The 12,354-nt window shown below is 42.4% G+C and overlaps 1 protein-coding gene across 1 annotated transcript in view; it reads right to left on the bottom strand.

Annotated features, from left to right (window-relative positions):
* Positions 1 to 4,696: 4,696 nt before the first annotated feature.
* The window catches only part of APTX (aprataxin), a 50,630-nt gene continuing 42,972 nt past the window's right edge, over positions 4,697 to 12,354 (bottom strand). The window contains exon 10 of the mRNA XM_060101851.1: positions 4,697 to 4,784. The gene's annotated coding sequence lies outside the window, so the exon portion shown is untranslated. The remainder of the gene's footprint in view (positions 4,785 to 12,354) is intronic.

The raw sequence follows: 12,354 nt of genomic DNA, 5'->3' as shown, positions 1-12,354 counted from the left end.
GGACTGCCAGGGAATTCCCAGAAACACTCAAGCAGATTGAAACTAAATTCCTCAAGCAAAGTGAAACTGAACCCACCTACCTTATGGCATTGCTGCCAAGGTTGGTGACTGTCACAAAGGGAGCCTCAGTGCTGTTTATTTAGTGCCTCCCTCTATACCCAGCAGACCATATTTCCAGGCCCCAGAGGAGGGGAAAAATCTTATCTTGAAGAGACCAGTTTCTATTTCTCAGGGCAAACCCAGCTTGAGAATTCCTTTTGTCCCCAAAGACATGCCTGTCCTCACTGCTCTCCCACACACCTGGGCAGCCTAATGCTCCCTATGCCCATCTCCCTTTCACAAATGAGTTGTCATCTCTTTCTCAAAAAGTAGACTCCACTCTGGTATTCCTCCCACCACCAGTAACTGGAAAACAAGCTCTGCCTTTACAGAACAGTATGCTCAGCAGGTCAGCCTGGCAAACTGGAGTTTCAGAAAGGATTCCTGGAGGATTTTGCGGTGTTTTGGAGAGTGCCTCTGGGCAGATCACACACTGTGACAAGTTCTTTCCAAATTGTGACAATTCAATCATGCCTTCTACAAAGGACTGACTTTTTACACTTAACATGGGTGGTAGCTGCCCTTGCTCATTTTCCCCAAAATCTTGAAGTGAGCTTGGGACAGCAAAACGGAGGCAAATGCGTGGTTTTCCGAACACTGCTTCTGTTCTGTGGCACCTGTGAACTGGCAGATAGGCACAGGCAAGAGGTGAGGAGCCTCTGCTGACAGTTATGCTGGAGTTTAAAATGTCTGTACACATTGAGCCCAGGAAGGCAGCAGCTTCCAAACCCCACCCCCACCAACTGTCAGAGGAAGAAAAACAAACAGCTGGAGGGGGAGTGGAGGTCTCTCACTGTAGTCTCCCTAATTTACATGGCTTGCTGCTAGCAGTTGTATTCTTTTCCCTTGAAATTTCTTCTCTCTAATCATAGATTCTCATTATCAGAGAAGTGGGACATTGGGAGGGGAGGAAAGAGATGCTTACTTCATATTAAAAAATTTCCCGATCAGGGCTTCCCTGGTGTCACAGCAGTTGAGAGTCTGCCTGCCGATGCAGGGGACACGGGTTCGTGCCTGGTCCAGGAAGATCCCACATGCCGCGGAGCGGCTGTGCCCAGGAGCCATGGCTGCTGAGCCTGCGCGTCCGGAGCCTGTGCTCCGCAATGGAAGAGGCCGCAACAGTGAGAGGCCCGTGTAACGCAAAAAAATAAATAAAAATAAAAATAAAAAAATTTCCCCATCAGATAATGCTTTAAACCTTGTAACAGGGGCTTCCCTGGTGGCACAGTGGTTAAGAATCCACCTGCCAATGCAGGGGACACGGGTTCGAGCCCTGGTCCGGGAAGATCCCACATGCCGCGGAGCAACTAAGCCCATGCACCACAACTACTGAGCCTGCACTCTAGAGCCCCCAAGCCACAACTACTGAGCCTGCATGCCACAACTACTGAAGCTCACACGCCTAGAGCCCGAGCTCCACAACAAGAGAAGCCATCACAATGAGAAGACCACGCACCGCAACGAAGAGTAGCCCCCGCTCACCGCCACTAGAGAAAGCCGCGTGCAGCAACAAAGACCCAATGCAGCCAAAACATAATTAATTAATTAATTAATTAATTTAAAAAAAATCTTGTAACAGGACATTCACCAAAAAAAAAAAAAAAAAAAAAAAGAATCTAGACACAGACCTTACATCTGTCACAAAAATTAAATCAAACTGGATCATAGACCTAAATATAAGATACAAAACTAAAACTCCAGGAAGATAACATGGGAGAAAATCTAGGTGACAATGGGTTTGGTGATGACTTTACAACATGAGTTGGGGCAGGGGGAGTGGGGGGGGAATGAATAATAAATTGCACTTCATTAAAATTAAAAATCCTTTAACTGGGGACAAAATTTTTTGTTGTACAAATAGAACTGAAATGCAAATTCCTATCTGAAGGAAAGAATACTGGGGTTTAAAATCACAGTAAAGTATAAAAGACTAATGGCAGATCCTTGCCTAGGTCATATTGTTTCATTGCTGTGATACAGGTAAGGAGAAAGGAGATGAGAGCACCCAAATACAACTACTCATTTATAAGAAAATACAAAGAAAAAATACATGTGACATGTACAAGGAACAAAGTCTTATTCTAGGGATAAACATACCACTTCCACTTTAGCATCTTGAACATATGCCTTCTCAATGGACACAAGGAAATCTGACGGTTCAGGTCTTAAAATTAGATTAAATATTTCCTTGTTATCAACAGCCAAGGCAGTTTCCGTAAGTCTCAGATCCAAGCCAGCAATCAATTCATAGCAGTAAATATTTTCATTATTTAAAAAGTTCAATCATGAAAGTAACTAACAAATGCAAGAACTACTTTTCTGAAAAATATCACTTTGTAATATAAGCAAACATTCATCAAATGCAATCAAGAAAAAAGGAAGAAACACAAAATGCAAGATATGAGAAATGGAAAGAAAACAACAGAAATCAAAATTCCCCCCCCAAGAAGATGACGTATATAATCTTTGCTTTCAACTCTCAAAAATTATTAAAGGGGATCCAGGTCACATCAGGGAGAGTAACCCTTTTCCAAAATCTCCTCCTCCCTTCCCTAGTTCTCCCGACCACTCAAAAAAGGGGTAAGACAGGAATAAAGACACAGACCTACTAGAGAACGGACTTGAGGATATGGGGAGGGGGAAGGGTAAGCTGTGACAAAGTGAGAGAGTGGTATGGACATATATACACTACCAAACATAAAATAGATAGCTAGTGGGAAGCAGCCGCATAGCACAGGGAGATCAGCTCGGTGCTTTGTGACCACCTAGAGAGGTGGGATAGGGAGGGTGGGAGGGAGGGAGATGCAAGAGGGAAGAGATATGGGGACATATGTATATGTATAACTGATTCACTTTGTTATAAAGCAGAAACTAACACACCATTGTAAAGCAATTATACTCCAATAAAGATGTTAAAAAAAAAAAAAAAGCTCCCACTTCCCAAATGACTCAAGGTCCTCTCCAAATGTTCACCTCCTGTATCTTCTTTCTCTTCCTCCCTTTTCACTATGTAGTTTGGTTTAGCTTCTCTGACTTCTTTTTGTTGCCTCTCCACTTCTCTCATTACTTGAATTCTCTACCACAAAGGATATCTGAAGCCAAAGTCCTGACCATTCTCTCCTGATTTTCAGGTCCTATTTGCTCCTCCACTTCTCCTGATCTTTATGTCTGAAGTCTGGCTTTCAGGCCACAAAGCACTCACACATGAACTAACCTATAAATGTTATCTCCCATTCCCACCCCATCAAAAATGTTTCCTGGAGTCCAAGTCAACACTGAAAAAGTAGCCCTCAGGAACCAAGAGGGTTCATTCCCAGAACTCAAGGACGGTTCAATATTTGGAAACCTAATATAATATGCCACATCAACATAACACAAGGGAAATCATGGGACTTCAATATCTGCTGAAAGACATTTGTAAATATAAGTAGGAAGTTGCTGTGTACAACAATTTTGAACAAAATGTAGTTGATATCTCTGTGAAAGAAACAGAGATTGAGGCTGTGGGCAAACAGAGAAAATATAGTCTTCTAAATCTAGTGATAGGGAAATCATCCAGAACATGAATTACCTTCGTCTGTGTCATTCTCAGGCCCAACTGAACCTGTTAAAGGCTTGGAATTTGGACTTGCAGGATGTCTTTCCATCTATAGAGGACTGGAGAAGTGATATGACTTGTTAAAATTATTAGCCATTTTTGGCTTTACCAGTTATTAATATAAATTAACTGAATGTTGATTGCATTCCCTTGTGACCTATTACTTTTTTTAAATAAAACTTGGTTTTTCTCACATTCCCAAAAACATATTCACTGTAGCTAATTAGAAATATTCACAACATAATGAAAATTATGTTACCCACATTCTCACCATCCAGAAAAAAACACCAATTAACATTTTAGTATATATTCTCCCACCATGAGTTTGGGAATATAAGCGTTCTTGGTGTTTAATAAAGACTTAACTTTATCACTGGTGTTAAAACAATCACTTCTGTGTCCCAAATGACTCAATGGGATATCAGAGGCTACTAGACTAAAGAATTTTAACGGACTCTTGAGGCAAGAGTTTAAACATTTGTCTGCCCGCAAAACACAGTATTAGATGTTCTCCCATTGATAGCAGAGTTAATTTCTGTATGTGGTTTGGAAAAATGCCCTACCAGATTGTTCAAAATAATCAGGGTCAAAGGGATGTACATACACATATACACACACACACACCAGCTGAGAACCTTTGCCCTAAGAAATCGATAGATAATTGATTTGTATGAAAATGTATGTACAGTGAGAGACTCCACAGTTTTCACCTCTCAGAACCTGTGTGACTCCTTCAAAATGTCAGGAGCCCTGGTTTGTAAAGTTCTTTCCAGCTCTAATATTCTGGTACTATCTGAGGTTGGGGCACTTATTCTGCCTGTTTAGAAGAGAGAAGCATTGAAAGAGCTGGAGGACAGAGGTGAAGCTAGGTTCTTTTATCAGAAAGAGGCTTTGGTTGGAAACTGGCCCATGAAAAATGCACACTCAGCCCTTTACCTTCTCTGTGGATCACCAGCTCGCTTTGACAGTGCTTCCTCTAATATCGAACCATCAGAGAATTAATAATTAAGTCAATGTAAAAATGATGTCACTTTTCAAAGATATGCCCAGCAGAAATGTCTGCTCCCAGTGCTGCTTCCAGGTATACCTGTGATGGGAACAAGAGTTAGTAACCTTGGGGTCAACTTAAGAAATGGGAGGAAACGAGATAGCATACTTTTCAATGCCTACCATGCACTTGACATGTCCAAGACCCTCCACTGTTAAGTGCCAGAATCAGATCTCAATCATGGCTCTAGCCAATTTTAGAGTCTATTTAATCTCAAGGCAAATGACCTCCTCTATCAATCATGTATGTTTTATATTCTTACTACACCCTGGTTTTCTGTCCAACTTCTATCTTAATTAGGAGATCAGTTAAACACACATAAACCTTATTTTTAAAACCCCTCTGTATTTTATTTTAAAACACTGATTCTAAAATATAAGAGTTACATAAAACTTCCCCCCGCTGCAAAAAAAAAGGACAAATTAAGACTTTATTGTTCAAATGCTGCCATCTGGTGGCCAAAGATAATAATCCCCCTAAAAATAGATACTTCATAGAAAAGGTATGGAAAACCCCAATAGCCTTTATCACCTTGTTTGTTAGCAAAGATTGATAATCTGGAACGTTATGTGGGAAAATATGAACATTTTTATGTTCCACTAATTCTGATCCATAACAGATACTATGCTCATAGAAATGCAAATCAAAACTACAATGAGGTATCACCTCACACCAGTCAGGATGGCCATCATCAAAAAATCTACAAACAATAAATGCTGGAGAGGGTGTGGAGAAAAGGAACCCTCTTGCACTGTTGGTGGGAATGTAAATTGATACAGCCACTATGGAGAACATTATGGAGGTTCCTTAAAAAACTACAAATAGAACTACCATACGACCCAGCAATCCCACTACTGGGCATATACCCTGACAAAACCATAATTCAAAAAGAGTCATGTACCAAAATGTTCATTGCAACTCTATTTACAATAGCCAGGACATGGAAGCAACCTAAGTGTCCATCAACAGATGAATGGATAAAGAAGATGTGGCACATATATACAATGGAATACTACTCAGCCATAAAAAGAAACGAAATTGAGTTATTTGTAGTGAGGTGGATGGACCTAGAGTCTGTCATACAGAGTGAAGTAAGTCAGAAAGAGAAAAATAAATACCATATGCTAACACATATATATGGAATCTAAGAAAAAAAAAAGGTCATGAAGAACCTAGGGGTAAGACGGGAATAAAGACACAGACCTACTAGAGCATGGACTTCAGGATATGGGGAGGGGGAAGGGTAAGCTGTGACAAAGTGAGAGAGTGGCATGGACATATATACACTACCAAATGTAAAATAGATAGCTAGTGGGAAGTAGCCGCATAGCACAGGGAGATCAGCTAGGTGGTTTGTGACCACCTAAAGGGGTGGGATAGGGAGGGTGGGAGGGAGGGAGACGCAAGGGGGAAGAGATATGAGAACATATGTATATGTATAACTGATTCACTTTGTTATAAAGCAGAAACTAACACACCATTGTAAAGCAATTAGACTCCAATAAAGATATTTAAAAAAATTAGAAAGTAAAACAAAAAACATTTGTTATTATAAATAACAATGGAATTTAGTATGCTATTATACTCTCAGACCTACTGTAGGACATGCTGTTCTTTGCTGTTCCACTTGTGGCAGGATTCATCGTTTTTCTAACAGGTACAGATACCTATGCCTGATACTGTGAGGAAATGTTATACTTGAGTTCCACTCTTATCTCGCTCAGGCATTTTTTGGAATTGTCTAAAATGTAATTACATACTGTCAACCTCTAGCATGATACCAGGCACATAATAGAAACCCAATAAATGTTTCACTGTGAGTGGAGAAAAAAAAATTTATTGGGATCCTATTATGTTCCAAGTATACTGAATTTTATTGGGTACATGTCAGAGAACCAAAGAAATAGCATCTGTTCTAGAGAACCTCATGGTCTGGTGAGAAACAGGGTCCCCACCCTGTAAGGTTGCACATTTGTGACCTACATGAGCCCCAGACTCAGGGGTGAGTGTGGGCTAAAAGCTTCCACCTGCAGAGGGTGCCTTTTACTCATTCACATGAGACATACACTAACAGCTTCTCAGGTGGGGTATTCAGATAGGGGTGCCTATTGGGGCCTTTCTCCAAAATCTTGGGTCTCTTCCCTAATGCCTGACAAGCTGGAGGGAATCACATTTTAGTATTTTACCTATTTCCTCCCCTTGCTCTGTCATGAACATTTTGTAGCTGATTCACTGTGTTATACAGCAGAAACTAACACAACATTGTAAAGCAATTATACTCCAATAAAGATGTTAAAATAAGGAAGGAAGGAAGGAAGGAAGGAAGGAAGGAAGAAAAGAAGGAAGGAATCAACACACACACACACACAAAAGAATCCATCTGTTCAACTGGCTTTTCGGGCAACTCCCAAAGCCCCTTCCTCTGCCCTGGCCCTAGCCTCCTACCCCCAAAAGAGCAGCCAATGAAAGAGCAGCCAGTGAAAGAGCAGCAGAGCTGGTGTTCTACTAGTGAGCCAGGACATGGAGGTGCCTCAGGACCCTGGCAACTCTAGCCAGTGTTATAGGAGTGCATCCTACAGCTTCTGGAGAAGTTTCTGCAAAAGGTCCTTAGCGAGAAGCTATTCAATTTGAATATGATAGTTTTTCCTCCAATCAAGGCAAACAGTACAGGCTGGGGGTCGGGGCAGTAGGTTGTGTCAACTTTCAACCTGTAGCTACGAGAAGCCCAGGATTGTCTGCCTCCGTTTTAGTCTTAGATCCCATGTCAACGGCACGGGGCTAAGGGAGCTACCAGCATTTTGGAAGGATGTGTGCAGTCCATGTGAGGGGTAAATATCTGTTGTTTTGCAAATTGCTCTTCCCTGTTCTGTGTAACTCTAGCGGGGCCATCAGTCCTGTGGCCCTCCACCCATCTCGCCTCAAGATGGTCCTGTTCCTCAAGACAGCCAGAGTACGTCTCCTCCTAAGAGATACAGTGATTAGTCCAGAGATGAGTATGTGACCTAAGCAGAAGACTCAGGGTCCTTTCTATACTTGGGCAGGAATGTCAAGGAAAAGGACTGTCCTCTCTCTCTCTGAGGCCCATGGCTATTTTTGTTGCCCCCTGGAGAGAGTCAACACAGGAAAGCAGAACTAAGAAATGGAAAGGGAAAGTTCTAATGATGTCACTTAAACCCCTAGATTCAGCTATGCCCTTTGCTCTCCACCATGGGTCCAGAATCAGCATAAACTGGGGCAGATGAAGACTTCTTTTAAAACTTACTTAACAGTTAAGGGCATGGATGTAAAGAATCTCTGTATTTTAGAAAGCTCATCTGCCAATTTTGATCTTAGTAAAAAAGGAGACCTTAGGGACACAGCAATAGAAGCTAACCAGCTGGAGCCTGAAGCAAGTTATAAGTCCCTCTTACTACTGGGAGGGACTTTAAGTATCATCTAGTCCAAAGCCCTGGTTTTAAATATGAGAAACCAAGACTGGAAGGGAAAAAGAACTTGCTGGAGAGAATACTCACTGAGGCCTCACAGGTCAGATGGGGTTAGTTTAGCAGAGAAGACCAGGATTGATGAGTGCTGTACCTGGGACTTTCACGTTCATACTTGTTTAATCCTCACAGTCAATCGGGGATTACACATTTTAACTCAATTTCACAGATGATAAAATTGAGGCCAGAGAGGTTAAATGACTACTCCAGTGTCACACAGCTAACATGTGACAGAGCTGAGCTTCAAATACAAGCCTAAGCCTTTTTTTTTTTTATCTATTTTTGGCTGCATTGGGTCTTCATTGCTGTGCGTGGGCTTTCTCTAGTTGCGGCGAGCGGGAGCTTCGCTTCGTTGCAGTGCACGGGCTTCTCATTGCGGTGGCTTCTCTTGCTGCGGAGCACGGGCTCTAGGCACATGGGCTTCATTAGTTGTGGCTTGCGGGCTCTAGAGCGCAAGGCCTAAGTCCTTTTATTCCTACTCTACCTTTAGATAAAGAAAATATGCAAGACAAGAAACAAGTGAGATTTAGCACTGACGCCATTCCTTATTCTTAAATAAGATGTCAGTACCCTGAGCACATCTGGGAAGAGTCAAGAAGACTTCCAATACAGGCCAAGATCTGGTTTAAATTGCTAAATGAACCCTTTAAACCTCCAAGTCCCAGTAGCCTTCTAAAAAATGACAAGGTTGAAATAGATGGTCTCAAAATAAATTTGCAAAATGAAACAGGCAAAAGGAATTGAGTAGTGAATGGCCCAGAATCCTAGAACTCCTTTCCCACTGCCCCATGCCCAGGCTGTTTCCTTCCCTGAGGTCTGGGTAGACAGCAACTGCCAAGAGAGGAACTCTCAGGCATTTGAGGATGTCACTGATTTGATGAGTCATTTGACAATTGCTTACATATTGCTCACCTACCAGCCCCTCCCTGAGTCAGAAGCATCAGAACCCTACTCATTAGGAGACTCCAAGACGCAAGCAAAGCTCATTCCTTGGTGATAGCTTGTTTGTTTAAAAAAAAAAAAAAAAAGTTAACAGATTAAGATATAAATAATAGATTACTCCATTTCAGAGAGGCTAATGGACTTTGAGAGCCCTTCCCTCCAGCTCCAACTTATGATTTGTTCAAAGCCTATTCTTCATGCTACCATGTAAGACATTCACTTGATCAGTTTCAGGTTCCAGTTCAGCTCTGTCACATCTTACCTACCTTCTCTTTCAGCAAGAGAAGAACTCAATTGTAAATGTGCCTTCTTGACTAGAGTTTAAAGTATCCATCCATATTCAACTGCTTTATTTTAATAAAACCGCTGTCTTGCCTGGCTATGATAGGGCCAAGATAAAAGAGGATAGTCCTAATGGAGAAAATACTGCAACCTGGCATCACAAATGTGATTTACACGCTTTTGGTCTATTTTTTCATGCCAGTATGCCCTGTACCTTGAGAAGACTCCACCCAATTGCAATGCAGTGATAAATCTGGGTTAAACAGGCAAAGAAAGGTAATTTTTTTCTAGTGATAATGTCAACAATAGCCCACCTGGGGGAGGGGATGACATGAGGCCTATACACCTCAATATTTTGCATCCTTTTTCTGGCCCCTCCAAGTCATTATTTAATTTGTTCTTCTAAAAGAGCTATTATTCAAGCTCACTGAGTAGCCTGGCTGAACAAAGAATTTAGAGGTGGCCACCTCACTTCCAAATTTTCCTTCACTATCTCTCACATATTATACTATCTGTGATATAGTCTCTCCTTGGTTGCAGTTTATCAAATATTCTCATCTTGATTTTAATATTGATATGCTAAACTATATAACATTACTGATTAGGTGGAAAATTAAATTGAATCCTTCTGCAATATCTATTTCTTAAAGTTCACTGGGCATTTTATCTGAAATTTAGTTAAATGTTCTGTAATTCTCAAGTGCACTGGCTGGGGCCTCAGTAAAATCTCTGCCTTAGTTTAACAGTACAAGCTGCTACAAGCTGTACTGGGTCTTCAGTCTTGAGATACAATCATGGTGCAGATGATCGGTACAGTTTTCCCCTAGATATTCATTTTGGTAAAGTAGATTCAATGCCATTTATTCATTCATTTAGCCGTGTGGCATGTGGGATCTTAGTTCCCCAACCAGGGATCGAACCCACACCCCCTGCATTGGAAGTGTGGAGTCTTAACCACTGGACCACCAGGGAAGTCCCAATGCAATGCCTTTTAGATAGCTTATGATGAGTGTCAGCCAAGGTTCCCAAAGCCCTCAGACCCACTGAGGATTTCCCTGTTTCCCAAGACTCCTGCCTGAGTGTGGTGGCTAAACTGCAGCCAGCAGTTCCTGGGTCCGGGTTCCAACTCCAGCCAGAGGCCCCCAGGATGTGTATGTACTAAAGGGCTGAGGAGGGAGCACTGAGACCAAAGGAGAGCATCCCAGAAACATCCTGGAGATGGGATCTGGCCCCTTGTCTTCCACAGTGATGACAGACACCTCCTGAAATCCCAGACACATGATGAACCTTTTCACCAGAGCAGGGGTTCGTAAGTTGAGGTCTACCGACCACTAGGGAGTCTATGGAAGCACTTCAGGGACTTTATAAACTCCCTATTAATGTATATAAAATGTGTATATATACATTATCCTGGGGAGTAGGCTTGATGGCTTTCATCAATTTTTTTTTTCAGCCGCGCTGCACAGCTTGCAAGATCTTAGTTCCCCGACCAGGGATTGAACCTGGGCCACCACAGTGAAAGCACCAAGTCTTAACCACTGGACCACCAGTGACTTCCCTATCATATATATATTTTTTAATCTAGTCTATGGAAGACCTCTGTGGAAGTCTCCAAGTTGGCATTACTGGGACAGAGAGAGGCAGTTAGGCCAATTCTGTCACAGATGAGCCCTGAATCTCTGATATCTAGCCATATCCAAACTCCAGGAAATGTCACTGAACCTGCAGAGACTCTTAATGACCATCCCAAGTATGGCCTGGTCCCTGAAGGGACTATTCATCCCTGGATATCAAAGAGACAAACCCAGGAGAGGAAAAAACATATATGCTCTGAGTCTACTATGGCTAGCTACATTCATCAGGGTCCCAAGCCAAGCCTCTGAAACTGACCCCTGGGCAGGAAGAGGGGAATGGGAGCCATTGAAGAGGAGCAGTCATCATTTCAACTTGGCTCCTAAGAGCCTGGGGCCAGAGAGGCTCCCTCCAACCCCTGCAGAAAGGAAGGGCTGGTGGCTACAGCCAGTCACTCTCCCTCATCTAATGCCCAAGGTCTTCCTGGATCCTGAAATAACACTGACCCTGAAAAGGGAAGGAAGACCCATAACTGGCCCAGAAAGCCAACCAGAAAATACAGTATGTGCCCTGGCAGGACATAGCCTAATCTGGAAGCTTCAGAAATGCAAGGTGTTTTGAAGCCAAGGGCTGACTTATACTCTGGTTCTCAAAATTTAGTATGAATAAAGATCATCCTGAATGTTTGTTATATAGTGCTGATTCCTAGACCCAGGGGATTGTGATTCAATAGTTCTGGGGTAGAACCCAGGTATTCAAATTTTTTAAAAGGAAACTAGTAATTCTGGTCTCAGGAGTCCATGGAGTATACCTTTAGAAAGAGAGTTTCTCTGGGTTCTAAGGCATCAGATGTGGAGAAGGGGATAGATCAAGTGAACCCTCTTTCCCAATCCCCACCATTCCCCCCACCAAAATAAAAGCAGAGCTTCCAGTTACCATTTATCGAGCCCTTCTCTGTGCCAGACACTATGCTAAATCTTTTACATGGATTATTCTATTTAATGCTTATAACCCTGAAGTTCAGGGAAAATCAGTAACTCACCTAAGATCCCTCAGCTCTGAGTACCTGAGCCAGGATTGGAACCCAGAACTGAATCCAGAGTCTGTTCTTAACCAACAAGCCCATGATTCTAGAAAGAGTCATAGTGATGACACCAAAGGAAAAGCTATGAAGCCACATCCCCTCCACAGGGTCGAGGGAGAAGGCCATGGGCCACAGGGTAAGGAGGCAACCACTGCAGGAAAGGAAGCAGACAATTGGGCAGGCTCAAAGGTCCAGAGTTGAGCCAGACAGAAGGAACTATTTATTGGATAAGGAACTATTTATGGAT

This window comes from Mesoplodon densirostris, chromosome 6 (genome assembly GCF_025265405.1).
Source record: "Mesoplodon densirostris isolate mMesDen1 chromosome 6, mMesDen1 primary haplotype, whole genome shotgun sequence".
In the NCBI taxonomy this organism is placed as follows: Eukaryota; Metazoa; Chordata; class Mammalia; order Artiodactyla; family Ziphiidae; genus Mesoplodon; species Mesoplodon densirostris.
The sequence above is the reverse complement of the archived record's forward strand: the minus strand, read 5'-3'. Positions and strand labels throughout refer to the sequence as shown.